General features: G+C 47.6%; 1 protein-coding gene across 1 annotated transcript in view; it reads right to left on the bottom strand.

The window, feature by feature from the left end:
* LOC114427751 (A-kinase anchor protein 6-like) overlaps positions 1-2179 on the bottom strand; it is a 74557-nt gene extending 72378 nt beyond the window's left edge. The window contains exons 1-2 of the mRNA XM_028395965.1: positions 1944-2179; positions 1720-1829 (exon numbers count right to left, since the gene is read on the bottom strand). The gene's annotated coding sequence lies outside the window, so the exon portion shown is untranslated. The remainder of the gene's footprint in view (positions 1-1719; positions 1830-1943) is intronic.
* Positions 2180-5939: the final 3760 nt, after the last annotated feature.

Raw genomic sequence — 5939 nt, 5'->3', positions numbered from 1 at the left:
ATGGAGGAGACGCTTCCTTTGGTTGTTTTTTTGTGTGATGGAACCTTGTGTGTTACCAGACGTGTGTTTTCTACTGCAGGAACTCTGGGTGGTGTTATACAGGAACTCTTCAGCCTGTTCACAGATCAATAAACCAACAAATCAATACATCTCCACAGGTTGCAGCAAACGGAATCTGCTCGTCTTCATCATCGGGGAGACAAAAGTTCCTGCTGTGAATCAGACACACTGAGGGGCATGAGAGTTCCTGCAGTGGAGAAACACCTCCTCTTCCTCCTCATCAGGAACCTGACGTGTGACCAGGTCAAACCAGCCGTTAATGTCAGCAAAGGCCAAGCAGGAAAACAAAGACAGCGCTCACATTTTCAGCTGTTTACCCACAATCCTCACTCACTCTTCATCCTCCTCACTGCCTCCCTCCGACCTGCCTGCCTCCTCCTCCTCCTCACTGCCTCCCTCCGACCTGCCTGACTCCTCATGTTTCAGCGGCTCCTCTCTGCACATCAGTAATGTCTGACAGAGCTCAGGGTGGGGCTGCAAACACACTTGCTGCGAGCCTCTCATCAGTGTTAGCAGTAAGTTAGCATCACATTAACATTTCTTCAGTCCACTGGCTGCAAAATGACCAAACTGAGTGACACCACCCTAATCCCAGAATGCCCTGCAGCCGCCATTTTCTCCCTGTTTAATCTGATAGAACGAGGAGCTGCTGCTCTCTGTAACCTCCACGCCGTTCCTCTGACACACACACAGTTACATCACATCCTGAGCAGAGGACAACAGACACCAACAGTTAGCCTGTTAGCAGCGCTGAGCTAACGCAGAGTTACTAAAGGCTTCTGTCAATAAACTGATCACAGTCAATAACTTCCTGTTAGCATCCAGAAAACAACATCCATGACACCAACAGTCCCACAAATCCACAGACCAGTCCCAGTCCCAGTCCCAGTCCCAGTCCTGTGAGGTCTGTCGGTCCTGTCTTCTCTGCTTCGATGACAGTTTTAGTTTTACTACTCGCTCACTTACTCACATGGCCACAGGAGGGCGCACAGCAGCGTAAACACCGGTGTTTCACCCATGTGTCGCCCGTCTCCTGCTGTGTGATGTCACATGGGTCGAGCCCACTTGTGTACTTGCTGTGTTTCATCCCGTGAGTCGGTCGCGTTCAGCAACCATCGTGGTTTTGGTCTCCGTTGCTATGGCAACACTCACACCTCATGTAAACAAAGTGTCGGAGTCGTTTTGTCATTTCTAAGTATGTATCGAAACATGAAACATGAACTTTTTCCGCTGACTCACAACTTAAACCCACAAACTCCGGCGGCACAGACTCCGCCCCCACAGCAGCAGGTGAGGTCACATGACATCTGCGTCCACCTGCAGGCTTCCAATGCAGGAAAAGAAAACGTCAAGCTAATTAAACCCGCAAATGACTGAACATCCACACCTGCTGATCAGAAACAAGGCCTGCATCACACACACAGACACACACAGACACACACACGCACACCCTGAGGAGGCGTCGCCTGTTTCTGTATGCAGCAGGCAGAGCGAGCTTCTGCAGAGCAGGCCTCCATAACAAAAGCAGAGGCACACTGGGAGTCACCTCTCTCCTTCTCTACATCATTAGAGCAGCATTCCAGGAAGGATCACACACACACAGACACACACACACACACACACAGACACACACACAGACACACACACTGCAGCACGTACCACATCTCTGTTTCTTGTTGTCGCTGCTGTCCTCTCTTCTTCTGCTCTGCTGGATGTTGGAGGATGTACAGAGGGGGGAGGTGGGAGAGAGGGAGGGAGGCGTCGTCCCACTGCAGAGAGGGAGGGAGAGAGAGAGAGAGAGAGAGAGAGAGAGAGGGAGGGAGGGAGGTGATGCTAACAGAGGGGAAGCTAACACTAAACTAGCAGCTCGGTGTGGGACAGACCGCGGCGATGATGATGCGGCACCTTGCAATGTGGAAACAGACAGAGCGAGGAAGAGGGGGCACCCTGTTACCCTGGAAACTGAGATGATGTGATGGAGAAGGTGGAGCCGCGCTCTGATTGGCTGACAGGGTGTGGTGCTCCCCGTCCTGAGGGAGGAGGAGGAGGAGAATGACAGAGCAAAGGCTGGGAGGTGAGAAGCAGCTGCTCCCTGTTCTTCTTCCTTTACTGCACAGCGACAACAGGGAGCCACAGCGCCCCCGCTGGACACTGCAGAGAATCTCCTCTCCCTGATTGTTTTTAGAACATTTATGAAGAAGAACAGTTATCTGTTTAAACGTTCTGCTTCTCATGTTAACATGAAGAGAGAGAGTGTGTGTGTGTTTAAATTTTGAATCAGGCAAACTTACAGACGCTGAGAACTCTTCTTCTCTGTCTTCATCACGACCAACTTCAGACATCTGCAAACACAATTACAAACATTCATAACTCAGTGTGTCCTTCACACAGCGGCTCATATAAACCATGAGCGTGTATGAAACACACACACAGACACACACAGAAGACCTAAAAACAACAAGCTGCAGCATGAACTGCAGCACTGACGATCAGAGGCTGACAGGGAGAACAGCCTGAGAACAGCCTGAAAACAGCCTGAGAACAGCCTGAACACAACCTGAGAACAGCCTGAAAACAGCCTGAGAACAGCCTGAAAACAGCCTGAACACAGCCTGAGAACAGCCTGAGAACAGCCTGAACACAGCCTGAGAACAGCCTGAACACAACCTGAGAACAGCCTGAACACAACCTGAGAACAGCCTGAAAACAGCCTGAGAACAGCCTGAACACAGCCTGAGAACAGCCTGAACACAACCTGAGAACAGTCTGAAAAGTCTGAGAACAGTCTGAGAACAGCCTGAGAACAGTCAGAACAGCCTGAACACAGTCTAACAGTCTGAAAACAGGCTGAACAGTCTGAGAACAGCCTGAACACAGTCTGAGAACAGCCTGAACACAGTCTGAGAACAGCCTGAACACAACCTGAGAACAGTCTGAACACAGCCTTAACAGTCTGAGAACAGCCTGAACACAACCTGAGAACAGTCTGAACAGCCTGAGAACAGCCTGAACAAAACCTGAGAACAGTCTGAACACAGCCTGAGAACAGTCTGAACACAGCCTGAGAACAGCCTGAACAAAACCTGAGAACAGCCTGAACACAGCCTGAACACAGTCTGAGAACAGTCAGAAAACAGCCTGAGAACAGTCTGAACACAGCCTGAACACAACCTGAGAACAGTCAGAAAACAGCCTGAGAACAGCCTGAACACAACCTGAGAACAGCCTGAACACAACCTGAGAACAGCCTGAACACAGTCTGAGAACAGTCAGAAAACAGCCTGAGAACAGTCTGAACACAACCTGAGAACAGCCTGAACACAACCTGAGAACAGTCTGAACACAACCTGAGAACAGTCAGAAAACAGCCTGAACACAACCTGAGAACAGCCTGAACACAACCTGAGAACAGCCTGAACACAGTCTGAGAACAGTCAGAAAACAGCCTGAGAACAGCCTGAACACAACCTGAGAACAGCCTGAACAAAACCTGAGAACAGCCTGAACACAGTCTGAGAACAGTCTGAACACAACCTGAGAACAGTCAGAAAACAGCCTGAGAACAGTCTGAACACAACCTGAGAACAGTCAGAAAACAGCCTGAGAACAGTCAGAAAACAGCCTGAGAACAGTCTGAACACAACCTGAGAACAGCCTGAACACAACCTGAGAACAGCCTGAACAGTCAGAAAACAGCCTGAACACAGTCAGAAAACAGCCTGAACACAGTCTGAGAACAGCCTGAACACAGTCTGAGAACAGCCTGAACACAACCTGGGAACAGTCTGAACAGCCTGAACACAGTCTGAGAACAGTCTGAACAGCCTGAGAACAGTCTGAACACAGCCTGAGAACAGCCTGAACACAGTCAGAAAACAGCCTGAACACAGTCAGAAAACAGCCTGAACACAGTCAGAAAACAGCCTGAACACAGCCTGAGAACAGTCAGAACAGCCTGAACACAGTCAGAAAACAGCCTGAACACAGCCTGAGAACAGTCAGAACAGCCTGAAAACAGTCTAACAACAGTCTGAACACAGCCTGAGAACACTTCACTGCCGTCTGTCCATATCATGATACTGGATGTTAGTGCAGTTCAGCTAGAGGGCGCTGTGGAGACACTGCTGAGTGAAAGACAGTCCTGACTGCATGAGTGTGTCCAGAGCGCCCTCTATGGAGCAGGAAGTTCTCTGTTAAACATCAATGAAGAAGCACACAGAGGTTTGGAAAAAAGAAACTTTATTTGGAAACATTATGGAGAGAAACAAACATGTTTTAGAGTATTTTGTGAAAAATCAGTTTTATTTACTATAATACACCGCGGATGTTACGTCAGCTGGTTTGTACACCGGTGTGATCGATGGAAAACTACAAACTGATAAACCTTTATTAACTAGCAGCTGCTGACCCCCCCCCACCCCAGACACACACACTCACACACTCACACACACACTCAGTTCATTTCAGTCCTCAGTGTGACGCCTCAGCCCAGGTTTGGATATGACTCACATTAAAACATCAGAAACAGCTGATCCAGGACCAAACACCAGGATCAAGGCCAGGTCAGTTAAAACATGACGTCCTTCAGCAGCTCTCAGATTATTCAGAAATGTATTTTACTTTTTCTTCTGCACTTTGATCTCATGTTACATTAATGTCAGAGTTACATTACGTAATAAATCTCATTAAAAATATTCTAATTGAGTCACGTGTTGTTGGAGTGGTCCATTCACCGATGTCCTTTTAACCTTCGTTCCAGTACCAACACTCCAGGTTCTCTTCTTTCTGTCCATCTGGAGGAAAAACATCCGTCCGAACAGACAACTGAGGACACACACACATTTCAAAATAAAGGTCCTGTTAGAGCCTCCGTGGTTAGTGTTCAGCTGACGTCCCAGCAGAGAAGTGTTTGATTACTTTACTGTTTTCATCTAAACGGACAGAAAAAAACGTTTGAAGAGAGGCCGCACACACACACACACACACAGACACACACACACACACACACACACAGAGTGACTACATGTCTGTCAGGCCATAGTCCAGTACCCCGTGGTCATTCACTACATCAGCAGACTGCTGCTGATAAATTCATTTATAGATTTATATATATACTCATATATACTTCTTTCCTCTATGTAGGGAAAACTATTCAACACGTAACCAAAAATATTATGATAATATTATGAAGAGCTGATTTCATGACAGAAAACTGAATTCTGTGGAAATGTTCCCAAAAAGATTCAGAGCAAACGATGCCACGCTTTCATCTTTAAACTTGTTTTTTTCACTAAGTGGCAGAAAAACATGCAAAACGACAGGGACAGAAAAATGGAAACGCCTCCTCTGGGCGCCGCGCGGCGTCCACGTGGTTTCCTTTCCTCGGCTTATATTCCTTTTCCCTTCTAAATCCCCCCAACATACACACCATCAGCACACACACACAGCAGACGATACAAAACATTAAAAAAAGAAATGATAAAACATGAAATTGACATGAGGACCTTGACACGTGCTGTCCTGTAGGGGGCGACAGAGTTCATAAAATCTCTTCAGTCTGTCTTATCCAAGAAGAAAAGGAAGACTGTGTGTGTGTTCGTGTGTGTGTGTGCATGTGTTCCTGTGTGTGTGTCTTTGTGTGTTCATGTGTGTGTGTGTGTGTGTTCATGTGTGTGTGTGTGTGTGTTCATGTGTGTGTGTGTGTGTGTGTGTGTTCATGTGTGTGTGTGTGTTCATGTGTGTGTGTGTGTGTGTGTGTGTTCATGTGTGTTCGTGTGTGTGTGTGTTCATGTGTGTTCGTGTGTGTGTGTGTTCGTGTGTGTGTGTTCATGTGTGTGTGTGTGTGTTCGTGTGTGTGTGTGTTCGTGTGTGTGTGTTCA

This window comes from Parambassis ranga, chromosome 22 (assembly GCF_900634625.1).
Source record: "Parambassis ranga chromosome 22, fParRan2.1, whole genome shotgun sequence".
Taxonomy (NCBI): domain Eukaryota; kingdom Metazoa; phylum Chordata; class Actinopteri; family Ambassidae; genus Parambassis; species Parambassis ranga.
Note: the sequence above shows the minus strand (reverse complement) of the source record. Positions and strands in the feature narration are given on the sequence as shown.